Source organism: Macaca nemestrina, chromosome 1 (assembly GCF_043159975.1).
Source record: "Macaca nemestrina isolate mMacNem1 chromosome 1, mMacNem.hap1, whole genome shotgun sequence".
NCBI classification, from domain to species: domain Eukaryota; kingdom Metazoa; phylum Chordata; class Mammalia; order Primates; family Cercopithecidae; genus Macaca; species Macaca nemestrina.
Window position 1 is genome coordinate 176,443,568 of NC_092125.1, and position 26,048 is coordinate 176,469,615.

At 42.3% G+C, this 26,048-nt stretch overlaps 1 protein-coding gene and 1 long non-coding RNA gene across 19 annotated transcripts in view; one reads left to right on the plus strand and one right to left on the minus strand.

Annotated features, from left to right (window-relative positions):
- LOC105495139 (DAB adaptor protein 1) overlaps positions 1-26,048 on the plus strand; it is a 1,257,833-nt gene that overhangs the window by 1,049,131 nt on the left and 182,654 nt on the right. The window lies entirely within an intron of this gene.
- LOC139362077 (uncharacterized) overlaps positions 17,365-26,048 on the minus strand; it is a 64,271-nt gene continuing 55,587 nt past the window's right edge. Inside the window, exons 5-6 of the long non-coding RNA XR_011620387.1 lie at positions 24,849-25,030; positions 17,365-17,495 (exon numbers count right to left, since the gene is read on the minus strand). This is a non-coding gene — a long non-coding RNA (uncharacterized lncRNA). The remainder of the gene's footprint in view (positions 17,496-24,848; positions 25,031-26,048) is intronic.

The following is a 26,048-nucleotide window of genomic DNA, read 5'->3' on the forward strand; positions in this document are numbered from 1 at the left end:
AGCCTGTCTACATGATGAAACCTCATCTCTACTAAAAATACAAAAATTAGCCAGACATGGTGGCAGGCGCCTGTAATCCCAGCTACACAGGAGGCTGAGGCAGGAGAATGTCTTGAACCCGGGAGGCAGAGGTTGAAGTACACTGAGATTGCGCCACTGCACTCCAGCCTGGGCAACATATTAAGACTCTGTCTCAAACAAAACAAAACAAAACGAACAAAAAACACTACACTAAGAAGAGGTTGAGCCACATCAAAGAAGCCTTAGCTCCTTGTCTAGGCCAGTTGTCCAGAACCGATACAGTTTGCATAATGTTCTTCAAGCAAATAGACACCAAGAGACAGAACAGTTGAAAAACACACGGGTATCGGCTTGGGTTGGAATAGAGACAGTGCAGTCCAGTGCAGAGGTCACAAAAGGAATGAACGTTATCATCTGTAAATCACTCATGTACCTGTTCTCCACTGTCAAGCAGGGATATTACAAGGACCCCCACTGGCCAATTTGTTCACGGTCAGTTTAGTTCAGAGCCTAATCCAGGTGGGCTTTCAGTTAGCTGTCCTTATCACACATGCCATTTTTGAGAGCAGCAGCATGGGTGGGCAGTGTCATGGCAGCTAGTCTGTGGGCCACTGGTTCCCACTTACCAAAATACCCCCTACTTTCTGTCTTGGGCACTGAGTCCCTGCTCTGCTCACCCACTGTGTATTAAGCTCACACTTCACTTTCCTTGTCCCCAAGGAGCTTATGGTTCAGTAGGAAGAAATGAAAGTACAAGCAAAAACAAAGCTTAATGGAGAAGCTGAGGAAGCAGAGAGAAATGACAAGTGAGACGGGACTTGAAGGATTAATGAGTTTATCTAGTGGAGAAAGAATGAGGGGTCTTTCTGTTAGATTGTCCAAAACTTGGAGGTGTGAAAGATTATGGGGCAATTATCCTGTATGGCTGTGGCTAAGAGAAATGGTGCTGTTTCTTGTGTTCCTGTGTCCCCACTGTTTGCTGTTACTCAATCATCTCTGCCTTATACCCCAATCTGCTGCTGCACATGTCATCTGCCTAACTCAGAATCCAATGAATAAATTTCAACTTAAACCCCCTTTCAGGAGTTACTAACATGCATTTATCTGAAGTGACTGTCTGTTCTCCTTTGTTGTACTGGAAAATTTTGGTAAGCTAAAATTGTGCCTGTATGTTTATTACCAGAGAATGAATGAATCATAGAAGACATAGTTGTGAAGGTGGGATAAGTTCAGATACAGGAGCCTTGATTTTGGACTTCATCCTGAGAGCAACAGGACCCCTCTGAACTTACTAAAGAAGGGAAATTACATGATCCGATTTGTACAGAAAAAAGATAATTGGTACCAGTGTGATAACTTAATTACAGGGTTTCAGGGAGGTTGCAATGAAATAATGGATGGATGTGAAAATGCTTTTCTAAACTGTAAAGTGCTGATCCAAATGGAGGGTATAACTACTATATCTTAATTTTTGAAGCCTACAGTTCAGAATTAGTATTTCAGCGAGTAAATCTTCCCACCTTAACAATTTCTGATTCTAATTCAGCTGGTAATTTAATGGTTAATTCCTCTTTCCGTTTTCTCTTGTTCCAGAGTGAATGCAGGTAAAGGGATCCTAGTTACAGACCTGGCCTCTCTTTGCATTTCAATGGGTTCCCAAGTGGAACTGCCAAATTCCAATGTGCTCTGAAAATGGGCAGGAGACCAACAAAATCTGTCCTCATCAAAAATTCAGAAAAGTAAAATTAAAAATGTAAGGCCGCACATTCAAAGGAATCCAGCGTGACCCCCTTGTATTTTTATGTATGCAAAATGTATTTTTTTGCACCTGCAAGCACAGTCTCTATAAGCCAACTATAGCCTCTCAATTGCCAAGGCTTTTTAAAAAAAAATCTGCCTTTCAAATTCATCCCAGAAACTCAGTACTGAAACAAGGATGAGGTAGACGGCTGCCTGCAACTATTTATAGGAATATTGGGGGAGATAATTGCTATCTTGTGATTTGTTCTGCAATACCTCTGCTTGGCAGAAATATGTGTGCCGCACATCAGAAATTGAAGGGAATCCTTAAAGATGGTGAATTACTTGAACTTCTGATGATGGAAGCTTGAATACTTTCCTGTTCCTTTACCTATTTTTTAAATTACGTAGTCTGTGTAAGATGCTATAGAAATTTAAAATTCATGCATACATGCATGCATGCCTTTATTCATTCGTCCTTCATCTAAATTCTTGTAGGATTAAACCTGCTAGGTTTTAGGCTCTGTGCTAGGCTCTGGAGGGTCCACAGAACTGATCCCTGTTCTCCTAGATCTTCTAGTTGAATATGAAAGACATCCAGCTAATGATTATTCAAATAATTAATTACAATTATAAGAGCTTTGGGAGAAAATACTATGTTCCACCAGAACGGAAGCTTCATGAGGGCAGGGTTTTTGTCTGTTTTGTTCATGCTGAATCCACAGTTGTTAGAACAATCTTGGCCTGTGTTTTTGCATGAATTTTGAAATGTAGGGTACACATCAGATGGTAGATAGGGCCCTCACAAAATTGATGAAGTCTAGAAAAGTGGACTTTCCCAGGGAAGTGATATTTAAGTTGAGACTAGGAATAAATTGGTTAAGGGTGGGCATGGTAAGTGGTAGGGATAAAGAAACTGTGCACTTCAGACACCAAGAGAAGGCTGGAGTGCTGAAGAAGTGCGCCCTGGGTCTTAAAGGACTGGTTCCTGGGAAGGATTTGGATGTTGATGGATGCCTTCATTCAATAAAGACTGTAGACACCACTTAAGTTTCAGGAGGACTTGGTAGTGCAGGGGTTTTTTTTCCTATTATACCAATGAATGAATGAATGCTTGCTTACTGCCTACCGTGTGCCAGGAAGAAAGAGGGTGTCATTGATAAAGCCACAAAAACCCTGTACAGGGTGGTCTCATTTAGTGGCTTTGCAGAAGCAGCAGTGGCTCCCGAAGACCCAGACCTTGCTATTACTTAGCTGTGTGGCCCTGAGAGAGTCACCTAAGCTCTCTGAATTAAATGTATGTAATGCATCAAGCACAGTGGTTATCTCACAGTGAATGCTGCCTCAGTTCTCTCATCTGCATTTATTCCTTCAACAAACATTTGCTTGCCTAGTAGATACCTGGCTCTAGGCTAAGTAATAAGGACCCTGTAATGAATTAAGATGCTAAGAAAAACTACTTACCTCATCTCCTTGCTTCAGGTAGCTCCTTTTGATCATCAAGTAAGAATTTTGCATGAAAATGTTTTTTTAAATTGGAAAGTACTTTATTAACATGAGTTGTTTTTAACTCCATAAACTTGCCAATTTATTGATCCTCATCTTCAAGCATTTACTTGCAAAATTACAAGTGAAATCACTGTGGGGCTGGTCAAATACAACTATAAAAATTTTAGTAGCACTTACTTTCATTCTTATTATTACGTTCCAGGCACTGTCCTAAGGGCTTTACATACATTAACTCTTTTAGACCTCACCATACCCCGATGAGGAAACTGACACCCAGAAAGATTAAAACAATCGCTCCGAGTCATAGAGTGAGAAGCAGCAGATTCAGATTTGAACCCTGGCTCTCTGTCTCCACACTACATGCTTGTAACCCCTATATTACATAACACATAGCACCAAGACTGGATTTTTATTTCTTTGTGAGCTTAATCATTGCTTACTACCCTACTTTCCCTCCCACAGACTAAATTGCATGTTTCTTGCAAGAGAATTGAGACCATGTTGATTTTACCCACCATGACTGGAATAGCACATGGCACATAATATGTGCTCAGTAAATCAATGTTAAGTGAATGTATTCCGGCAGCTTAAGGACACTAATAGATGCAACCAGACTGTCTTCAGGCTAAAGGGCAACAGAACCATATATCTGAAAAAGCTTAAGATGGTAAGGGAGAGACAGGAGTATAGTCACCAGTAATTTCAGACCAGCGAGGGGACAGTATATAGAAAGAGGTAAAGTTCCCTGCCTAAGTTCACTCTGATGATCTAGTTTGAAATAAGGACTTGATTAAATGGAATATTGGTTTGCGTCACATAGTTCTCTGAGGCCATGGCATTGATAGTGATTGCCTTTGAGGGACTGGGATCACTTAGTCCTATACTCATGTACTGCAGCTTGTGCAGCTTGGACTCATGTGGCCTTTCCATAGGCTGGACTTCTTAGGACTGCTTGGTACCAGGCTGGATACTTTTCATGTGCATTTATGTTACTTATTCCTTAAAACCATCCTGTTAAATCCTGATCACTCTCCTTATTTAACAGCCGAGGAAACTTGGACTCAGAGAGGTGAGAATGATTGACTCAAGGTCACAGAGTTGGTCATGGGGTTGCAGTTGGGTCTGGGACTTCTGACTTCAACTCCCATCATCTTCACTTTTCACACTGCTGAATCTTTGGTGGCAACAGTTTTATTCCCCAAACATCTTCATTGCCCTGTAGACGATCCGTGATTTTCCTGTAGTCAGAATTGTTCTTGTACCAGAAGACTTAGAAGAAATGACCCGTGCACAGCCCGCGGTCCTCTTCCTTACTCACGGTTGTCGTGCCTATGGTTACATTTCCCCCAGTGTGATAGTTTTCCATCAGAAGACAAGCCAGCTGCCACCTCCCAACAAGCCCTTTAAGTAAAGGTGACAAAGCACTGCTTCTCTCCAGGTGTTTGCACCTCTCTCTGGGACGGGCCCTAGGTGGCCTGTGCCTCTGGGAGAGGCAGTCCTGCTGTGCTTGCTGAAGTCCCTGTGAGGGTTTTTTAAGGTGTCTACTCATTGATCTTCCTTTTAAAAATAAATTATTAATTAGAAATTCTACTTTAATAAGAGACGTTATTAAAAGCTGCAGGAGCCCTATTCTTTTAATTCAGTTTCCGAGTGGACTCCTTAACAAGGTAACAAAGACACTCACCAGAGCCTTCAGTGTGTGGGGTGGATGTGGAGTCACATGCTGTGATGTGAGTCTTTTCCCTTCCCCCAGCCTCAGGTTCCTGTCGGAAAACTTTTAGTCGTTCCTCTACGCAGTTCCCAGAGATTTTTTCTTTAAAAACATGTTCATAAGACCAGTGCCCTGGGGGTGCCCATGGTGCATACCTCTGATTGCAAGCTGCTGACCTTCACAGGCAAGACCTCGACCTTGGGATCTAGGCCTCAACTTATGCTCTTGTCCTATTCCACATTTGACACACTCAGTGCCCCACACTTCCTTCCATTTTCCTAATGTGCTATGCTTTTTCACCTACCGTGTCCTCTTCCTGTCTTGTCTTTCCTTTTTCTCTCCTTTAAAACACCTGATCACCTCATCTATTCCTCCAGAGTCCAGCTTACATGTCACTTCCTCTGGAATCCTTTTTTTACTCTCCCAGGAAAAATTGATGCCTCTGTGTGTGTGTGTGTGTGTGTGTGTGTGAGAGAGAGAGAGAGAGAGAGACAGAGAGAGAGACAGAGAAAGAAAGAAAGAAAGAGAGAGAGAGAATGCAGGGAGGGAGAGAGCCAGGATATGGATGGAGGGGGCATTCCAGGTAGAGAGAACAGCAAATGCAAAGGGGAAAGGTTTGGTGATTGAAGGATTGAGAGAAGGCCAATGTTCTTGGAATATAGTGAGAGTGGTGAGTGATGAGTCTCTAGACTTAGGACCCTGTGGCTGGGAGCAGGGGGATGCCCAGCATTCTGACTTTTATTGTAAATATTGTAGGAAGATTTTGAGAGGCTTCATTAAGTTCTATTTAATTCTCCTGCTCTAGGACTATGTTTCTCTTCCCCGCTACACTGTGAATTCCTTGACGGCAGCACCATTCCTTTAAGTCTGCATGCCTTGCTCTGTCACAGGGTGGGTGATTTCTAAATGTACAGTGCATAGACACTAGGAAAGGAAGGAGGGAGATGTTAATGAGTTGGTTTTATTTTCAAACCCAAGCCTGCTAGAAGTTGCTTATAACCCTTCTCATTTTTTTCAGCTCATATTTTAATATCCTTCCACCTTATTGGAGGCTTGGCAGACAGAGTTTATGGAAGAAGCATATTTTCATATATTGTAGTTTATGTTTATTATATGTATATATTCTCATTATTTTATGTGCAAAGAGTGTTTCTTATGTGGTACTCTTTAGGGAGATAATATGCAAAGAGATCTTCTATTTCATTTTTACTAACACCACTGCAGTTTGCTAAATCATCACCATCAAACCATACTTTAATTTAATCTACTTTATTGCCTTCCAAAGCATTTCCGATGAGCAAGATTACATTCCCTGGGTTTTAAAAATAACTGACTCTAAAACATGCAAGTGAAATTAAACAAATGTTTTGTCTTCTTCAGCCTTTTTTGTGTCTTTGTGTCTGTCTGTCATGTGTGAATAATGGAACTTACTGACTTGGGGTGAGGAGAAGACGAACATATTCAAAGGGTACGTAAAACCACGTGCTCTCCTCAGTAGTCCTTGCATTTGGAATTAGATGAATCCGGCACTAAAATCTGGCTCTACTGCTATTTAACTGTGAGACCTTGGGCAAATTACTTAATATTTCAAAGCTTCAGTTTCTTCATTTGTAGTATGAGAATAATTGTACCTAGTTCATGTTGTGGCTTTAATTTCAGTTTTTAAAAAGAAAATATATAAAGTGCCTCACACAGTTCTAGTATATAGCAGGAGCTAAAGAAACGATAGCTGTTGTTAATAGTTAAAATGTTGCATTTCATCATGTGGTTTTGGTCAAGTTATTGAACTTTCTTTTTTTTTTTTTTTGAGATGAAGTCTCTCTCTGTTATCTAGACTGGAGTGCAGTGGTGCTCTTTTACCTCACTGCAACCTCTACCTCCTGGGTTCAAGCAATTCTCGTGCCTCAACCTCCCAAGTAGCTGGGATTACAGACACGTGCCACCATGCCTGGCTGATTTGTTTTTTAGTTTCACCATGTTGGCCAGTCTGGTCCTGACCTCAAGTGATCTGCCTGCCTCAGCCTCCCAAAGTGCTGGGATTACAGACATTAGCCACCACGCCTGGCCAAGTTATCGAACTTTCTGTGCCCCTATATCCTCATCTCTAAAGTGGGGATTTTGACGGCAGTCTGCCTAATAGGTTTGCTGTGTGGATCAAATAGACCCACAAAGCGCTTAGGAAGTACCTGACATATGGTAAATCTTCCGGAAACATTGACCTCTATTATGACTAATCTCACTTATTATCATGTATTGTTGTCCCTTGCTTTCAAACACCAATTAAAAGTGAATTTTCGAACTACATAAAGGCTAAGTTTTGAATTGCACAAGCAAAAAGGACTGTATTGGCATCACTGATTCTTCACTTATTGTGATATACCTGCAAGTGAGAAATATTTTTAATTTCTGATTTATGTTAACAATTGACTTTGTTGTGGCAACTGTAATATTCTGGAGTCTCCATTGCCGCTTAGTGTGGTTGACCCCTTTGAAAGGTGCCCAGTGACTCAAGTGACAAAAATTACCTTAATTAAACAGAATTGCCTACACCCATGTTGGGCTAAGACCAAGAATTATTAAAGCCCTTTCTTTAACCAAAGAGTCTCCTTACTATGTGGTCCAGGACTTCAATAAATGGTCAAATCATGTTTGCTAATCTTCCTGGTTTGCCAAGAGCCCACCTGCCTCCCACACTCACTGCCAGGTCATCTCCCGCTACATGATGGACAAGGAAAGAAAAGAGAGATTTGCCAAGAAAGTGCCTTGGCAGCCTCCTGTCCAGCTCTAGGTATTATATTATGGTGAGGATGGCTACACTGAACTAACGTAGATAAAACTGGCTCCACCTTCAACAGAGAGTACTTGCTCATGTGCCAGAAATCCTTTCTTAAAAACAGCTTTATGGAGGTAAAATTGATATGCAATGAATTATGCATATTTAAAGTCTACATTTTGAGACATCTTAACTCAAATGTATGTGTATACCTATCAAACCATTACCACAATCACAGTTACAAAACATCCATCACTTCCAAAACATTCCTTGGCCCTTCTTCATCTCGCCCTCCCTCCCCTTCCTTTTACTCCCCATCCCTATCCCATCCTCACAACACTGACTGCTTTCTGTTGCTTTACATGTTTTCATTCTCCACAATTTATCTATAAATTCATACGTGTACTATTTTCTTGTCTGGCTTGAGTTTGCGTAATTATCTTTTTAAGGAAAATTTGAAGTCACACTGCCTACCTACAAAGCTGGGCACTTAACTACTTCTAGTAATAGCCACCAATTGTCGAGTTGGTGAGCTACTTATAGGGATTCCATGCACGCATCTCTTTAAATTTGCACAACAATTCTCTTCTTTAATGCCATTTCATGGCCCAGGAAACTGAAGCTGAGGCATAGTGGCCCAAAGTCACACAATTAGGAGATACTCTAATGAAGGCTGGTCTGACTTAAAGCATGTGTTCTTCCCACCTGGCTAGTGTCTGCAAGCAATTCAGGATCCAGTTAGGAGCCTGACTGATTTTAGAGAGAACTGGATTCAGCCCTCAGCTGCAGCACCTCAGTAATGAGAGCTTGCACAAGCTACTTAACTGTTTTCCAGCTTAGCTTTCCTCACTGTAAGATGGGAATATGATGGGAAAAGGCCAGCATGTTCTTAAAATAAATAAGATAGTGCATTTAAGTGCTCAGCCTTGTACATCTGAAGTATTCCATGAAAGTTATGTATCTTTATTGTTAAAGTACTTTGGTTCCTCAGTAAATATATGTTAAGTGAAGGCAGAAAATGTCCTCTTTAGTATTGAACAGACTCCCTGTGTTAAGGAGGGTGAAAGCAACAGAAAGAGGACAAGAAGTCATGTTGAACCTTATATTGCTGTTTTAACCCAGCGGATCATTGCCTGACTTGTACTAGATTCCATAAATGTTTGATGAATATGTGATGGGTGGATGAAAGAATAAGAGTGCTGTGTCAACAGTAGCACCAGCATGATTCAGAGAGATAGGGAAGCCCAAATCAGGCAAGAGTATATTGTGCCTACACATCCTACTGAAGGCAGAACTTGGAAACTCATTTTCCATTCATTAATCATTTTCTATTCATTACCCTAAGACCCGAGACCCAAAGTTATTACACTTTCCACTATTACTAATTAGCATATATAAAATGGGCATGTGGATGAGAATGAGCCTCTTGTCCCTCCATCTGTCTGTAAGCAAAGCCTCAGGATGCTGTGTTGGTTGCATTCTCGTGTCTGATTGCTGTGCCCAGCAATGGCTGTGGCTGTGTTCCATGGTTTCCTGAGGACTGATTGGAGATGCGCTTTGAGGACTGACTGGATATGTGCTTCTCCATGCCTCCCATGGAGCGAGGTTGTCTGCTCGGCACACAACTGTCACTAGCACTCAGGCTAGCGGGTTTCAGATGGTAGGAGAATTTTAATTTGTCACTGAGAGTTGGGGATGTGCAAAGGGGGCTAGCTGAGTGAAAGAATTTGATACACCTCAGGTGTTAATGGATTTTCTTTCTTAACCAAGACTCAGAAAGGGAAAGGACTTTTCCACGTGATATAGCATGTTAGAGGAAGAACTGTATCTGGCCCACTTGTTGTGGAACTGCTCTTTTCTTTTGCAGCAATCATCAAACTCTTTTCTTTTATCGCTGTCTTTGAAGCATCAGGAAAAGCATCTAATAATAAAGTATTTAGGACTTATTGAGTGCTTACCACATGCCAAGGGCTGTTCTCAGCACCTTACATGAAATCACTCAGGCCTCACTAAACAGGAGCATCCATTAAAAAGACAAGCAGACTTGTCCCAAACTTGGGTGCGTGGCCAGCTCTGAGAAGCATTTCAACATTTGTTGGCAGACAATTGCAAAAGGAAGATAAAAGAAAAAATCACAATAGAAAGCAGCCTCAATGGTCAGTTACTCTGGGTCGGGGGTTCAGCAATCTCTTCCTTAACAGGCCCTCCAGATGATTCTAATGCACACTCAAGTTTGAGAACCACTGCTCTAAAGTAACCTCCCTTTGGGCCCTGCTCCTGTTCCCAGATATTGAGCTAGGACAGATACTGATTTGAACACTGTGTCTCAGGCGCCCAGCACTGCCCCGTAACACCAGATTCTGTTCAGTCCTTCCTAGCACAGGATAACCCTGTGAACTGAGAATCACTATTATACCCATTTTGCAGATAAGGAAATGGAGGCATAGACAGGTTAAGTAACTTGGCTAAGGCCATATCACGAATAACTGCTGGATCCAGGATTTGACCAGAGTCTGGCTTAAGTGACCACATTCTTACGCTGCACTGGTGTTTCTCGTTCTAATGGAATTTATTTGTGAAAATTTCATTAATTACCTAATTAGTGAAAAGTGGAAATTTGGAAATATTTCTAAGAACCAATAGAAAAAGTTGATTGGTGCTTTAAAAAATACATATGCTATGGATAGAAGACATTATGTAAGTGAAATAAGCCAGGCAGAAAAAGACCAGTGCCGTATGATTCCACTGATATGCAGGATCTAAAGAAGTCAAACTCACAGAGGCAGAGAGCAGAGTTGTGGTTACCAGGGACTGGGGGTGGTGTGGAGAGAGTTGGGGAGATGTTGGTCAGAGGGCACAGAATTCCAGTTAGGCAGGAGGAAGCAGTTCAGGACTTCTCTTTTGTAACCTGGTGACTACGGTTCATAACACTGTGTTCTTTGAAATTGCTAAGAGTAGAGTTTAAGTGTTCTCTCCACATGCACAAAAAGATAAATACGTGAGGTAATGCTTATGTTGCTTAGCTTGATTTAGCCATTCCACAATGTATACATATTTCAAAACATCATGTTGTACATTGTAAATATATATAACTTTGATCTGTCAATTAAAATGATTTTAAAAAATTAAAAAAGAAACATTCTCGAATTAGATTGCAATGATGGTTGTACAACCTTATGAGTATACTAAGCAACACTGAATTTTACACTTTAAAATGGTAAATTTCATGATATGTGATTTAAAACCTCAATTTTTAAAAAATACACATGATAATGAAATTCTGTGATTTTTATTAAGGGAGGTCTGACCTGCCTACCTGGATGTCATCGGTGTTGCTGTGCCTCTTGCTGGAGGAGGATAGGAAGGTACCCAGTGAGAGGCTGCCATGGTGCGGGTAGAGAATACAGAAGGGAGATTGCAGTACTATAGTATGAAAGAAACATGGTCAAATCAGAGTAAGGATGTTGCTGATGGTGATGGTGATGGTGATGGTTATGGTAACAGCAGTTCACCCTTGATTGAACCCTTACAGTGCTCCTTTCACTGTTCTTAATGCTTTCCTTGTGTTAACTCAATCAATCCACTTTCATGGATGAGTAACCTGAGGCCCAGGAAGGGTGAGTCATTTACCCAAAGGCATACATCTAGTAAGTGGAAGGGCTGGGATCTGAAACCTCATATATAAATGCAGTGTTCATATATTAGCCCCAACAGTCTTTTTTTTTTTTTCTTTTGATATGGAGTCTCACTCACTCTGTCACCCAGGCCAGAGTGTAGTGCTGCCATCTCACCTCACTGCAGCCTCTGCTTTGTGGGTTCAAGCGATTCTCCTGCCTCAGCCTCCCAAGTAGCCAGGACTACAGGTGTCCACCACCATGCCTGGCTATTTTTTGTATTTTTAGTAGAGACAGGGTTTTACCATGTTGGCCAGGCTGGTCTTGAACTCCTGACCTCAAGTGATCTGCCAGCCTTGGCCTCCCAAAGTGCTGGTATTAAGTCATGAGCCACCATGCCCAGCCTTAGCCACAAGGCTCTTAACCACTGTGCTGCTTGTGTGACCCTAAGATCAGCGATTCTATTTGTGGTATTAGCTCAGGCCATGCTGTTGTTATTACAGTATGGCCCTCCGTTCAATTTCACATCCATCCTATTCTTATCTTCCTCAACCCTGGGAGATGAGTAGGGGTAGGTATTATCATCTACATACTGTGATTAGGATTTCGGGACTCAGTGACCCAGGAAGAGTGAGTCACTACCCCATGAGGATCAAAAGTCTGTCTCCCTACTCCATACCAGTCAGTGATCCAGGCACCATGGTATATGATAAGCTTTTCCAGGTGTGCTCCCACATTTTGATCAAGATGGAAAATTAATTTTCTACTCTGAGGCACCACTGTTATGGAGGTGTCTGTGGCACAGAACTTTGAGTATAGCCCATTGAAGAATGAGTTGTAGAACACTGTTAAACTTTCTGTTTGCAAGGAGGGAAAGGGGAGGGGGGATATAGTTGAGCCATCAACAGAGGAGGAGTACATGGTCTTGGAGCTTTGCCTCGACAGAATCTAAGAGGCCATAGTCACGGTGGTCCTCAAGAAATGAGACAGTGATAAAGGGAAGGCTGGTGATCAGCAAGACCTAAGATAGACTGTGTTTGGTGTAATTATTGCTGATTTGTTTTGAGTGTTTAAGTCCATTGATATATCCCCCACAAATTCTACCATCTGAAAATGTGTTACACGCACCCTACTGTGAGATCTCTCAGGTGTGGGCATCTCCGTATCTTAGAGGAAGAACCCTTGGCCAGGAGGATAATAACTTGACAAAATACAAATTACAAAGTAGAGAAGCCAGGATGAAGTCCCTAATGAAGAACACCTATTTCCAAGTTCCTTTCTCATTAGCCTGTATTTACCATCACTCATGATTCACACTACTTTTTATTGTTACGGCAGCAAACAACTCACCAAATATATACATGTGCACCATTTCACTTTATGCTGTCATGAATCCTGTGAGGCAGTATAGTTGACATTAATAGCTGGGTGTTTTAGGTAAAGAGACTAAACTTCAGGTAAGTTATGGGACTTTACCTCTGGCGAATAAGTACTTATCTATGGACTTGAAATCTCATCTTTAGATCAGAAGTCCTTTGTACCAAAATCACTTGTAAGTCTGAAGTATTCCTAAATCTGCACTTTAGATGATTAAGTCATTGGAGCCCCTCGGTCAGCAATGCAGCACATCACCCGTTGAGAACCCCAGCAGAATCCAGCTCTGAGTGCATGGAGTTGCCTCTTCGTACTGCCTTTGGGATGATCTCTGAGTGGTGGTGGCGGGGCGGGGGATGCTGCATTCCTCTGTGCATTTCATCTTAGATGTATTTGATGTGGGCATTAAAGACGTGTGGAAGTGGTTGACTTGTGCATACTGGGGAAAGGATGTGAATAGCCATTTTCCTGAAGACAGAGTAGACTCTGGAGCCAGCGGGTCTTCCTGAGATTCACCTGAACAGGCTGGAGCTTTTTCTTGAGAAGAGGAAGGGTGGTCTTAAAGTCTTGAAAACCTGGATTCTGATCTTGGCTCTATCTCTCCCTGGCTATGTTCATCTTGACCAGGTCACTTCACCTTTCTGGACCTTAGTTTCCTCATATACAGAATGGGGTTTATAAAGCCTGCTTTCACTTTTATTAGGAGGATTGAATGAGACCACCCTTATAAGGTGGCAACACTTGGCATACATTGGTTACAGCTGATGCTGGCTTCTTCCCTACTTGCCTTTCCTGTGAACCCTCTTTTCTAAGGCAGCGTTCTCAAAGTATGGTCCTCGGACAAGCAGAACAGCCTTACCTGGAAACTGATTAGAAACTCAAATTCTGAAGTCCTCACCCCACACCTACTGAATCAAGAACTCTGGGGATGGGGCTCAGCAATCTCTTCCTTAACAAGCCCTCCACGTGATTCTAATGCATACTCAAGTTTGAGAACCACTGCTCTAAAGTAACATCCCTTTGGGCCTTACTGTTGTTCCCAGATATTGAGCTGGGGCAAACATTGATTTGAACACTGTGCCTCAGGAGCCCAGCACTGCCCCATAACACCAAACTCTGTTCAGCCCTGGCATCAGCTGCTGTACACTCCCAGGTATTCTGCAGGAGCTCTTGGGCCATGACAGACCATTATGGTTGTTTTCTGTTGTGTGTTTTTTTTCCTTCCTTTTGCAATTGTCTGCCAACAAATGTTGGCTTCTCAGAGCTGGCCATGTACCCGAGTTTGGGGCAAGCCTGCCTGTCTTTTTAATGGATGCGCCTATTTACCTCCTTGAAAAGCCTGTGACCGTCCATCCTGTCCTCTCTCCAGATGGTTGGTCCATTGGCCTAACCATCACCGGTAACAATGTGCTGGCAACTCTGTATCTCTAGGCTTGACATTGTGACCTGCCTGCCCTTTTACTGTCAGAGATGACAGGGGGCTCAGGAAAGCAGGTGGCAAGGGCTTGGGATAATCTATTAGGGTTAGTGATTCCTGCAAAACCATTTGCTCCAGACAAGAAATTTCCTACAAATAACTCTCTGTCTCAACAAGCCAGGGTCTGTTATCCACTAATTATTTTTGGATTAGGGAGGGCTAACAGGACTTGGCCTTGGAAGGTCAGAATAATTTAAGTAGATAACTAGGTTGCTACCTTCCCTGGGGGGAAGAAGGATCTCTAATACCAAGGTTTCCGCAACTTTGATTGAAAGGAAACCATGTGCTTCAGTTTCTCTGATAAATGTTGATAAAAGATTACACTGATATAATTTTCCAAATGTCAGCTATTATATCTTGCAGTAAAACCACTTGGATGGGGCTCCTGTAACATCAGCCATTAAGTTCTTATGGTGGGAAATCAGATTGCAAGGGGTAGGAAAAGAGGAAAGAAGAGGAAAGAGAAGGTTATTTTGATCATGGAGACAAAAGGTAGCAAGGGTGTTGGCTAAGGCAATGTCAAGTGGAGTCCAACAGGCCTGAATTGGAATTTCTACTCCCTCCCCTCACCTCTCCTCCAAGCTCTGAGACCTTAAGCAAGTGACTGAACATTTTTAGGACTCTGTTGCTGATTTCTCAACTGCGGAAAAATAACTCTGCCTATAGCATCATTATAAAGATTAAGTGAGAAGAATTTTTAAGATGATCTATTTTAGTAAAGTTCCTGGTACACAGTAAAGATGCAATAAATGTTAGCTCTAACTACTGAAGTAGTGTAGTGAGTTAATGTGGAAAGCGTAGCAAAGAATCAAGTCAGGACCAAGACCCAGGTTTCTTTCTCGAGTCACTGACTGATGGAACAGTTTTTGGTAATGAAAAAAACAAAATGGAAGAAAACCTCCAGACCAGAAAGTGGCAAAGAGGAGCAGTGTAGATTTGCTGGGAAAGCGTTGGGACTTTGACTATTTTTCTGAAGATCATAGATACATACACTGCATCATCTTTGATGACAATAGCAGATAAATGAGATGTGAGAATATCCTAGTGACAGCTTTCGTTTTCTCTGGGTCTTGATGAAACACTCTGCAATTAGCTGAGAGCCAAATTCTGGTCTTGCTTATTTTCATTAGGTCTCACTTTATTTTCTCAGAATACTTTATTCCCCCCATTGCACCATTTAATTTTTTTCCTGCCTTTTTTGTCGATCACACACATTGAACCACTATCATATGTCATGATGACTCAAGATGAAAATTTCCAATTCCAAGTAGAAATTGGCAATTCATTTAAGTGGATAGGTGATCTAAATTAATTGTGAGGTGAATTATCAATGGGACAACTTGCCTGGAGAAGCCTCAGCACTCTGATCAGGCACAGTGCAGGGGCATCCTTCAGAAAGGCCTTGGTAGAAACTGTTTCATTAATCAGTGACTCGAGAAAGAAACCTGGGCCCTTGTCCTAGACTTTATTCTTTGCTTTGCCTGCCATATTAACTCACTACACTACTTCAATAGTTAGAGCTAACATTTGTTGCATCTTTCCTATGTTCAAGGCACTTTACTAGTGCCTGCCTGCATGAACAGTGGGGAGGGGATTGCTGCATCAAAAGAGGACCTCTCTCTCCTTGTGGGGTGTCTGTCTGTCTCTCTCCCCTCCTCCCTCCTTGCGGGGTCTCTCCTTGTGGGTCTTTGTTGGGGGGTATCTCTCTTTTTGTGGGAGTCTCTCTCTCAGTGATTCAATCAGTGCTGAGACAGACTGGGATTAGCTGAGTGATTGAGATCTTCTTACCTGCATACAAAATACTTTTAAGTAGAATCCCAGCTTTACGATTTGTGAGACAAGTCATTGTTGGCAAGTTTCTTAACTTCTTTTTAGCCCTAGTATTAAAGTGTAGATAAGAACATTTATATAAAAGTGTCTTGTATTTTCAAATTCTCACCTTAGAAATGTTGAAGAACAAGATAGCAAATGCCCGACGACTTTGTCAGCCGCGAGGGAGGTGCAGTGTCAGAGCAGTAGCCACCTGCCCCAGATTTTCAGGCAGTTCTGTATTCAGTTACCTATTCCAGGAGCCCACAGCACATTTACATCTTTGGTATCTACACTTTCCAGAATCATATGCAAATTGCTGTGTAGACTGTGGTACTTTATAGTAAGATACTGTGCTTTTTAATACTGTATCTTGTTACATAGATGATGTGAGGAGATTTATAAAGATGTCTACATTATAAGAAATGTTAGATAACTCAGATGGAAGCGAGGAAATAGGTAATAGACAAAATCATGCAATAAGATCCTATTGGTTGTTTGGTGTGAGTTATAGATTTGGATCTGAGCTTCCTAGCGGTCGAAAGAAAAAAAGACAACAACACATTTTTAAGATTTAAAGTGTCTATGAAAAACAAATTGGCCTAGGAAATCACAGAAGGTGTGTACTTCATTTGAAGTATGTGTGTGTTTTATAATTTTACATGCAATATGAAGTTTTAATACTACTTTAAAAAGCAAAAACTTTACCTCCTGGTATCTTTTAGATCCCATCTTTTTGGGGGTGACAATAGCCATCAAAAATTGACAGTCCTATACAAAATAGAAAGGATTTAGCCTTGAGCTGAGCTTCTAGGAATTTTCAAGACCTCCCCAATTGCCAGTCTGTTATTCAATTACAGAGCATAATTATTCCTTCAGAAATTGACACAGAATAGTTAATTTCCCAGCAAAGCATCCTAACACTCCAGGCAAGCCATCACTTGGAATACAAAGTGTCTTATTCTGCTAATGAAACTTTGCTAATTATAAAATTCTTGAAGTGGGTACTGGAAGAAAAATGTTTTGCACACTTTACAAATAATATGCCTCTGTGGGGTGAATGCTGACGCGTGCATTTCAGGTTTTGGCTTATTTGGATATTCATAAGCGTCCCTCTTTGCTGATTATGTCAGCACAACCTCTTTATTGAATTATGGATTGGGTATTTAATCAAGGCCTGTGCCTTATTATTAGCCATGTAACTTTCCATTGTTTTGGTGGAAAATGGAACGTGTAAAACCTGATTCACATGAAGATCCATTGGCCCACTAATAAATAATGTTTTACAGCACACTCTGCTTTTATATCCCTATAATCCTTATCTGCCAGAGAAGTGAGAATAAATAAGCACATGTCACGCTGATCGATTGGGGACGGTGCTTCTGTCAAAGTGGTGGAGAGCTGGACACGACGTGGGTTTTCATGAGTTGGTTTTTCCCGTATTAATCCTGGACTTGAGAGCTGGGGCTGTTTTTGGAGAAACACAGATATATGTTGGAGAGAATTTATATTCTAATGTAATCCGTCAGTAAAGAGGTTTGATTTAGTTAGTAATTGTAACCACTTGGTTGTACCCTAAACTTACATAGAACACTTAATAAACCATTACCTGGGCCCGACCTGCAGGGACATTGATTCACCTGGTCTGAGTGGCCCCAGGTGGTATTGACATGCAGGCAAAACTGAGGATCACTCATCTCTGCTCTCAGGAGACCAAACAGTTAATGGGCAGTGATTTCGTGGCTGTGAGCTGTGAGTCCCAACTCCACAGGAGGCTTTCTGAGGATAAAAATATTCCTTGGTTCTGCTTCTGGAATCTCATACTCGGGGAGGGAGTTTGTTCCGGCATTGTGGCCGGAAAGATCTCAACTTGGAGTCTTTGAGATATAGCATTCCTGGTACTTCCAAGCTGTAAGACTCCGGAAAACTTACCTCACTCTCTGGAAAAAAAGACCAAAAACAAAAAACCAGAAACATTATTATGAATTTGGAATTTCTTTGTTTTTTTTTTTTGTTTGTTGTTTTTGTTTTTTTTGAGACAGAGTCTCGCTCTGTCACCCAGGCTGGAGTGCAGTGGCCGGATCTCAGCTCACTGTAAGCTCCGTCTCCCGGGTTTACGCCATTCTCCTGCCTCAGCCTCCCGAGTAGCCGGGACTACAGGCGCCCGCCACCTCGCCCAGCTAGTTTTTTGTATTTTTTAGTAGAGACGGGGTTTCACCGTGTTAGCCAGGATGGTCTCGATCTCCTGACCTTGTGATCCGCCTGTCTCGGCCTCCCAAAGTGCTGGGATTACAGGCTTGAGCCACTGCGCCGGGCCTGAATTTGGAATTTCTTACTTGGGAGACAGCATTGTTAGTTCAGTGTCTGAGTACCACCTTCCACCTGTGTTAATATTGCTGAGTGTGAGGTGCTACCAAGAGGATGTTGCTTTTTATTTCTCAAGGCAGTTTGAAGATTTAACGAGGATTATTTCCTAAAGGGCCCCCTATGCGTGAGGTGACCTGTGAGGTTTGTCCCCATTCTTGTGTCTTGGTTCCCTAGGATTCCTGCCTCTCTCTTTTTCTCCCTCCTTCTAACTCTTGAACATCTTGCATTGCCTCTGAGACTCTGTCCCCTAATGCTCCCTTCTCTTTGCCCAGGTATTCAAGCCAGAAGCATGTACACTTAACAATCTGCAAATTCTTTCCTCCTCTATTCTTTGCCACCATTACCAACTTGTTGTAACTGGTCTTTAGGCCTCCAGACTTTCTGTTACCTGGTGGCATGATAAGTTCCAGAGAGAGAATGCCCAGGGTACTATGGAATAACAAAGGAAGTTTCTAACATAGTAGGAATAGGAGTGGTGATGGGAGTATGCAGAATTGCAGAAGACTTCCCTGAAGAAATGCCGTCTCAGGGAGTTAGCCTGGCACAGAGAGGGGGAAGCGTGCTTGGAGCAGGGGAGCAGTATGATCAAAGACCCAGGGGTGAGCACGAGGTTAGTGGTCTCAAGAAGATCAGGATGGCAGGATCCTGGGGTGGGATGCAATGCCAGCACAATCTCAGGATGAGAGTCAGTGAGTTTGCGAATGTTGTGATCCCTGTTTATCCATCTCTGTGCCATGGATGCCAGCGGGGTCCATGTGCTTGGTTATATTTGTTGGATCGCTGCACTCCTGGAGTTCAGTGGGTGGCAGCATAACTGGTTGAGTTGGGGAGAAGCCATCCTTGACTAGGCAGTGTTTGAAATGGATCATGAAGAAGTGTGTATGGGACTTTTATGGGCACAGGAGTGAGTGTGTATGTGTGTGTGTATGTTACTGTGTGATGCCAGGCACTGAAAGCACACCCAGGTGCACAGGTTCATGGAGTACATGATCCAGGTGTGATTTGGCAGGACTGGAGCATAAACCGTACATGAGAGAAGAAGGCTTCAGAACAGGTGGGGAGAAATGGAAATGTTGTCACTGTGTAAAATCAGCTGGCCCAGCACTGCTTATTTTTGGTAACCTTGCATTCTTCACTGTGAAACCTGTGATTATGAGGGTTTGCCAGGTTAAGGATTTGTGGCTTTATCCTACGGGAAGCCACAGATAAATTTTAAACAGGGGGCAGGGAAGGCATGGGAGTGGCATAATCAGGTATGCACTTCAAGATGACGTGCCATCTGCAGAGGGTAGAATGAATCTGGGAAGGGTAAGAATGGATGCAGCATAACCGCTAATCTGTTTTCTCTTCCATCTAATTAGAAGAATCCTTTTTGTCCTAAATGTATTATACACTTTGACCTGAATCAGATTATTGTAATTTGCTCTGGCCTGAAACACCTGTGGTACACAAAGGACTTTCACACACATTCTTGTGACTTGGATTGGAGGGTACTAGCTTCTTTAGTACTAGGACCCTCCTGTTAACAGGGTGCCTGGATGTGAGGCAGCAGGATTCCTGTGACTCCCTTTACCTCTATTCATAAAGGGCTCTTACTTCTTTTTGGAAAAGTCATGTTGTTGATTTCTTTAATAATGGTAAGAAAAAGTGGAGAGCAGTGGCTTTATAGCTCACCAGTTAGAAAAATTGATCTGTTATTAGCTAAATCCCCGCCCCACCATCAATCTTGTCTACTGATATCCTCTGTGTCGTTTTCTGGCTTGAGCTAATGGTGTCTCCTCCAGAAAACTTCCATGATTCTTCCTTTCCCATCCTTGTCTTCATTCACCCAGCCCTTGGTTGATCTTTTCTTATATTCTTAATTGTGGTATAGCTATAATATGATACAGATTACTGCCTATCTCTCCTGGAAATTGTGAGTCCTCTGAGGAGAGGAAGTTTTGTCCTCATTTTAAAAATTACTTTCCCATATAGTAGAGTGCTTGGTACATAGAAGGTTTATTGTTTCGGGTGAGCTAACGTGTAACTGGCAAGTTATTAGGAACAACCATAGTTTGAAAATATCATCTTGGGATTCCTGCATCCAGTTTCCTCATGGACATCTCCATCAGAATGTGACACGGGACAAAGATCAACATGCCCAGGAGTGGACTCATCAACCCTCCTACCCTCTTTCAAATCACCTCCTTCCTTCTCTGTTTCATAGCCCGGGACATGGTACCACATGCCTTTTCTCAACCCATAATCCTGGGAACTGTTGATTCTTTCCTCATTCATTACATACAATATTACTCCTCTGCTTTCATTGTGTGTGTATTTCTCCACTGTTCCCTCTCCATCCCTACAGGATTTCGTATCAGATTAATTGTCTTTACCTCCAGTAGTATCTAAGCCTTTCTCTGCCTTGTGATGTGGTCTCCACCGTGAGGTCTGAAAGACTTTTCTAAAATCCAGACCCATTCACGTCACCCTTGTGTTTAGAATGCTTGGCAGTTCCCCGTCAGTTTCAGGCTCTCCATGATCAGGCCCCTCACTCCCTCTTCATTCTCTTCTGTTTGTACTCTGAAATTTTACATTTTATCATCGCAAGTTAAATACCCCCAGTGCTGTCCAAAAGGACGTTCTGTGATGATGGGAATGTTCTATCATCTACGATAGAACATCTATGTATCAGTGCTATCCAGTGTGGCAGCCACCAGCCGTGCGTGCCTATTGAGCAGTTAAAATGAGGCTGATGTGACTGAACAATCAATTTTAAATTTTTATTTAATTTTAGTTAATTTAAAATTAAATAGCCATATGTACTAGTGTCTCACATATTAGACAGCATGGTTCTAGACTCTGGATATACTATTCTGTCATATACCTCTGTACCTGGGCTCAAAGTTCCCTCTCTGAAATGTTCATTTCTGCATTCTTTCCCAAGATAATTTCAGCTGGTCCTATAAGAATCAGCTCAACTGTCCCCCTGCCTCCAGAACACCTTTCCTTATCCCGAGACTGGCCTGTGCTCACCTCTACTGTGAAACTAATATACATTTTATAGTTACATTATACTATCTCTTTCCACTGTCTTTTCACTGCTAGTGTCCCCATTAGAAAATGAGGTTCTTTAGGATAGGAGATAAGTCTTTCCTCCTGGTATCCCAAGAATACAGCACAGTTCCTGCCTGGTGTGTAAACAGTAAGGGGCCTTGTATTACAATGTAGAGTGCAGAGGCAGTTCTGGGCTCTAGCCCCCTATCTGCTAGTTCCAGTTCCACAGCTATAGCCAAATCCACCTGACTGGGCCTCAATATTGCTACCTGCACATGGAGCATTATAATTCCTTCAATGTTCAAGAGATTTATCATGAGCATTACTGATAATATACAAGTACCCAAGACACTAGTAATTGATAGCCGCTATTGTTGGGTGTTCTGTAAATGTTTGAGCCTCTATTACTACAATTCCTCAAGTACTTGAGTGCCTGTTAGTGTGTTGAATACTTGACTTGCGGCTGGACGCTGTGGCTCACGCCTGTAATCCCAACACTTTGGGAGACTGAGGTGGGCGGATCACAAGGTCAGAAGATCGAGACCATCCTGGCTAACACGGTGAAACCCCATCTCTACTAAAAATACAAAAAATTACCCAGGTGTGGTGGCATGCACCTGTAGTCCCAGCTACTCAGGAGGCTGAGACAGGAGAATCGCTTGAACCCAGGAGGCAGAGGTTGCAGTGAGCCGAGATGGCGCCACTGCACTGCAGCCTGGGGGACAGAGTGAGACTCCATCTCAAAACAAAACAAACAAAACAAAAAACTTGACTTGCAATGCAACATTTACTTTTTATGACAATCCTAATAAGGCAGTTGTGACTATCTCCATTTGATATTTAAAGTTACATTCCACAGCTAGGAAGGGGCTTAGCTGAGATTCAAATCCACATTTGCTTGACTTCAAAGCTCATGCCAGACTTCCTTATTCCTGTCTGCATATACATTTGCACTTAATTTTAGGCAGCAATGCACATATTCAATTAATAAAGCAAATCATAAGGGGAAATAATTTTAACACAGCCAGCAGAATTTCCTTGAGCTAGTTGATTTGGGAGACTGCATATTGCATTCCTTGTACAGTATTTCCATTCCCTGTTTGCAGTTTTTAGGTAAAGAAATAAGGAAACATTTAACCCATTCCTTCAATTAGGTTGTGTAATAGATTGTCATGGGCATTTTCAAGATAAGTGTTCAATGATAGTGTTGTGAAGTGCATTGATCAGTTGCTTCTCAGAAGTCTCATTGATTATCAGGTCTGGGTTAAGCAGACAGGCTGCTAGAATCTTACCTTTGGAGGACTTAAATTTCAGTTTTGAAGGCAGCTCATAGGGCCATCAAGTCAGAGGCCTCACTGTCCTCATTTTTACAGCAGGCCTTGCTTCTGTAGAGACTCTACTGGAACCTGGATTCTGGGACATTTTTATTTACACCACTGGATTCCTTTCCCTACAGCTGCTATTTGTTTTCTGAACATCACTTCTTTTCCCTTCTTCTTTTATCACATGTCTACTACATGCATAGCACTGGGTTACGTGCTCTGGCAAGACAGTGGTCGCTGAGATAGGGCCAGACATTTGGCATTTGAGTAGCGGACAGAGATAAAGATGCCCACACACATGATGGTAGCTATTAGCTGTGGTGAGTAGCATTTGCCACACATCGGGACCCTTACATATAGATTTATGTGGGTAACTAGGTTTGGGCATCACCACTATGAGAAAAGAATGCACCAAGTGCTGTGACCATGCCAATGACAGAGCGAAAGAAAGTTTACTTCTTCTACAGGAGACTGGGGTAGAGGAGAGAGGAGGCGTTAAGAGGAGTTGGCGGCCAGGTGCGGTGGCTCACGCCTGTAATCCCTGCACTTTGGGAGGCTGAGATGGGCGCACCACGAGGTCAGGAGATCGAGACCATCCTGGCTAACACGGTGAAACCCCCATGTCTACTAAAAATACAAAAAATTAGCCGGCCGTGGCAGCGGGCGCCTGTAGTTCCAGCTACTCGGGAGGCTGAGGCAGGAGAACGGTGTGAACCCAGGAGGCAGAGCTTACAGTGAGCTGAGATCACTGCATTCCAGCCTGGGGGAAATTCCGTCTCAAAAAAAAAAGGAGTTGACATCTGAACGCTCAAAAAAAAAAAAAAAAATAAGGAGTTGACATCTGAACTGAGGATGTATTTCACTCTCACCACAACCCTTTGCATTAGGCACTAATATCCGCATTTTATAGTTGGGAAAATAAACACAGAGAGATTATGTAACTTTGCCCAAGATCACGCAGCTTGTAAGTATTATAGCTAGGACTGGAATCCAGGCATTCTGGCTTCAGAGTCTGCTGACAACCACAGTTATATTGTACCACTCAATTATGGTACAGATTATTACAGTGTGGGATCAGATGGGGTAAGTAGTATAGGTGGTTCCCAAACTAGTCGACATCAAATTATGCAAGAATGCAAGAAGCTTTTTGACAAATATCACTACGGTAAGTTACCCTAGGCTTGCTGAGTCTGAATTCTTAAGAGAGGGCCCAGAAAATGGTATGATTTCTTTAAAAGTCTCCAAATGATTTCTGTGGGCATCACTACCATGAGAAATGAAGGCACCAAATGCTGTGACAGTGCCAATGGAAGAGTGAAAGAAAGGTTATGTCTTCTGCAGGAGAATGGGGCAGAGGACAGAGGAGGTATTAAGAGGAATTGGCATTTGAACTGAGTATTAAAATATGACCCTTAGCGAGCCATGCAGAGAATAGGGCCAGCTTTTGTTTTTCCATGGAAGTAAATTTGGATCATGTACGGAAGGTTGTGGGTCCTCAGGAGAAGAGTGTGTGTGTGTGTGTGTGTGTGTGTGTGTGTGTGTGTGTGTGTGTGTTTGTTGTGGTGGCCGGGGGGGATCCTTTTATTTGCATTTCAGTGAACGTGTATCTAGGAAGCTAAGTAACATATTTTGTCATTGTTATCTAGGACCAAAGCTGGTAGAAGACTATCTTAGGCCAGATGATTTCAGAGACCCCTTAAAATTACTTCAGAAAATCTTTACTCGCCTATCCACAAGTCTTGAAACCTCTCCATCAGAGCTCTACTTTTTTAGTTTGAAGTCTTTGCTTTCAGCAGAAAAACAGAAAGTCCTGGGTTGCTGACACATGAAAACATTAAACATTAACAATGTGATGAGTGCAGCTGTTTTAACTTTTAGAGCATACACTCCTAGGGACATAGCAGAATTGAGAGGTGGTGTGATGTGAAAACTGTTACTAGCCAAAACAGTCTGCATTAAAACTATTGGAGAAAACCAAGTTAGAAGGTCTTTGGCTGGGGGAAAGGGGAAGGTGCAGTTTAGGGGTCACAGGGCAGACACACTGAGGATCCCCCCTTCCCCTTTTCTATGTCCTCTCATCTAAGGCTGGCCTTACCATTTCCAAAGCAAGTTTGCAAACGAAGTTGTTCTTAGATTCTGTAGAAAAACAGGAGTGAAGATTTACAGCTTGGTAGGAGGATTCACACTTGAGCCGGGGTGCAAACAGTGTGTGTTAACAAAGGGGCCTCTTGTGGGGTAGTCTTTATTTTTCTTTCCTTTTTTTCCTCCTGGAAAAAACTAGGACAAGAAGAACATAGAAAATGAAGACTAATTCCAAACACCAGAACTAGTTTGTGAAAATTGACGTGCTATTGTTATCCTCTGGTTCACAGGTTAATATCCTACAGATTGGTGTCCACCATCTGTTCCAATGCTACTCTCGTTTAAATAGTGCTTTTCCTTATGACATGTACAAAAATTTCAATTCAATAGCTAATCATTGTCTCAGGTGCACAAACATGTTTCTCAGGTGCACAAACATGTTTCTAGTATGTATTTTTTTTAAAAAGGATTTCACCGTTTCCCTGCTGGTTTTCAAACCAGGTAGGATTGAGGATTCTAGGTGATTTATTTTGATGATTTCAGTAATAAAACCCAAGGGAAAAATTGGTTCATCGTGAATACAGCCACTTTTCATTAAATGCAGCTAAAGGCCCAAGAATGAATCTGAAATGGAGACGAGATCTGCCATTTAAGTCAGGGACAGATATACAATTTGCATCTGACATAAATTCTCATCGGGTTGTGTTAAGAATACGGTCTGGCAGGGAATGAAAATTAAATTGACTTCTCACCTATTGTTGTTCCTCCCTGAGCTCTGCTCCTCTAGAAGTCATTAATGGCTGCAGGTACAAAGGATGCGACATAGCCCTTTGGGGTTTCCCCAGTCACGGAGATGTTTAGCAGATTGCTGCTTTAGGCGTTGATCCACCATTCACTTCGCTGCAGCACCAGAATCTCGTTTAAATACAAGCAGTGGGGGCCTCTTTGAGTACCACTGCCTGGAAGAGCAGCCCCACATCATTAAATAGGGTGTGTAGGCCTCTTTCCTAATCCGCCCCAAACCCCATGTGCCCGTTTGCTGCATGAGTCTGAATATTGAATTTCAAGATTTCTAAATGAGGTTGAAGGTCTGTTTGACATCTGCTGATGACTCTCATGTTGAATTTCCTCAAGTAGTGGGTTCCCTGAGAGTCGCCTTCCCAAATAAATAAATTTTACTTCTCCTTTATGAAAAGCAACCTAAGTGAGTCCA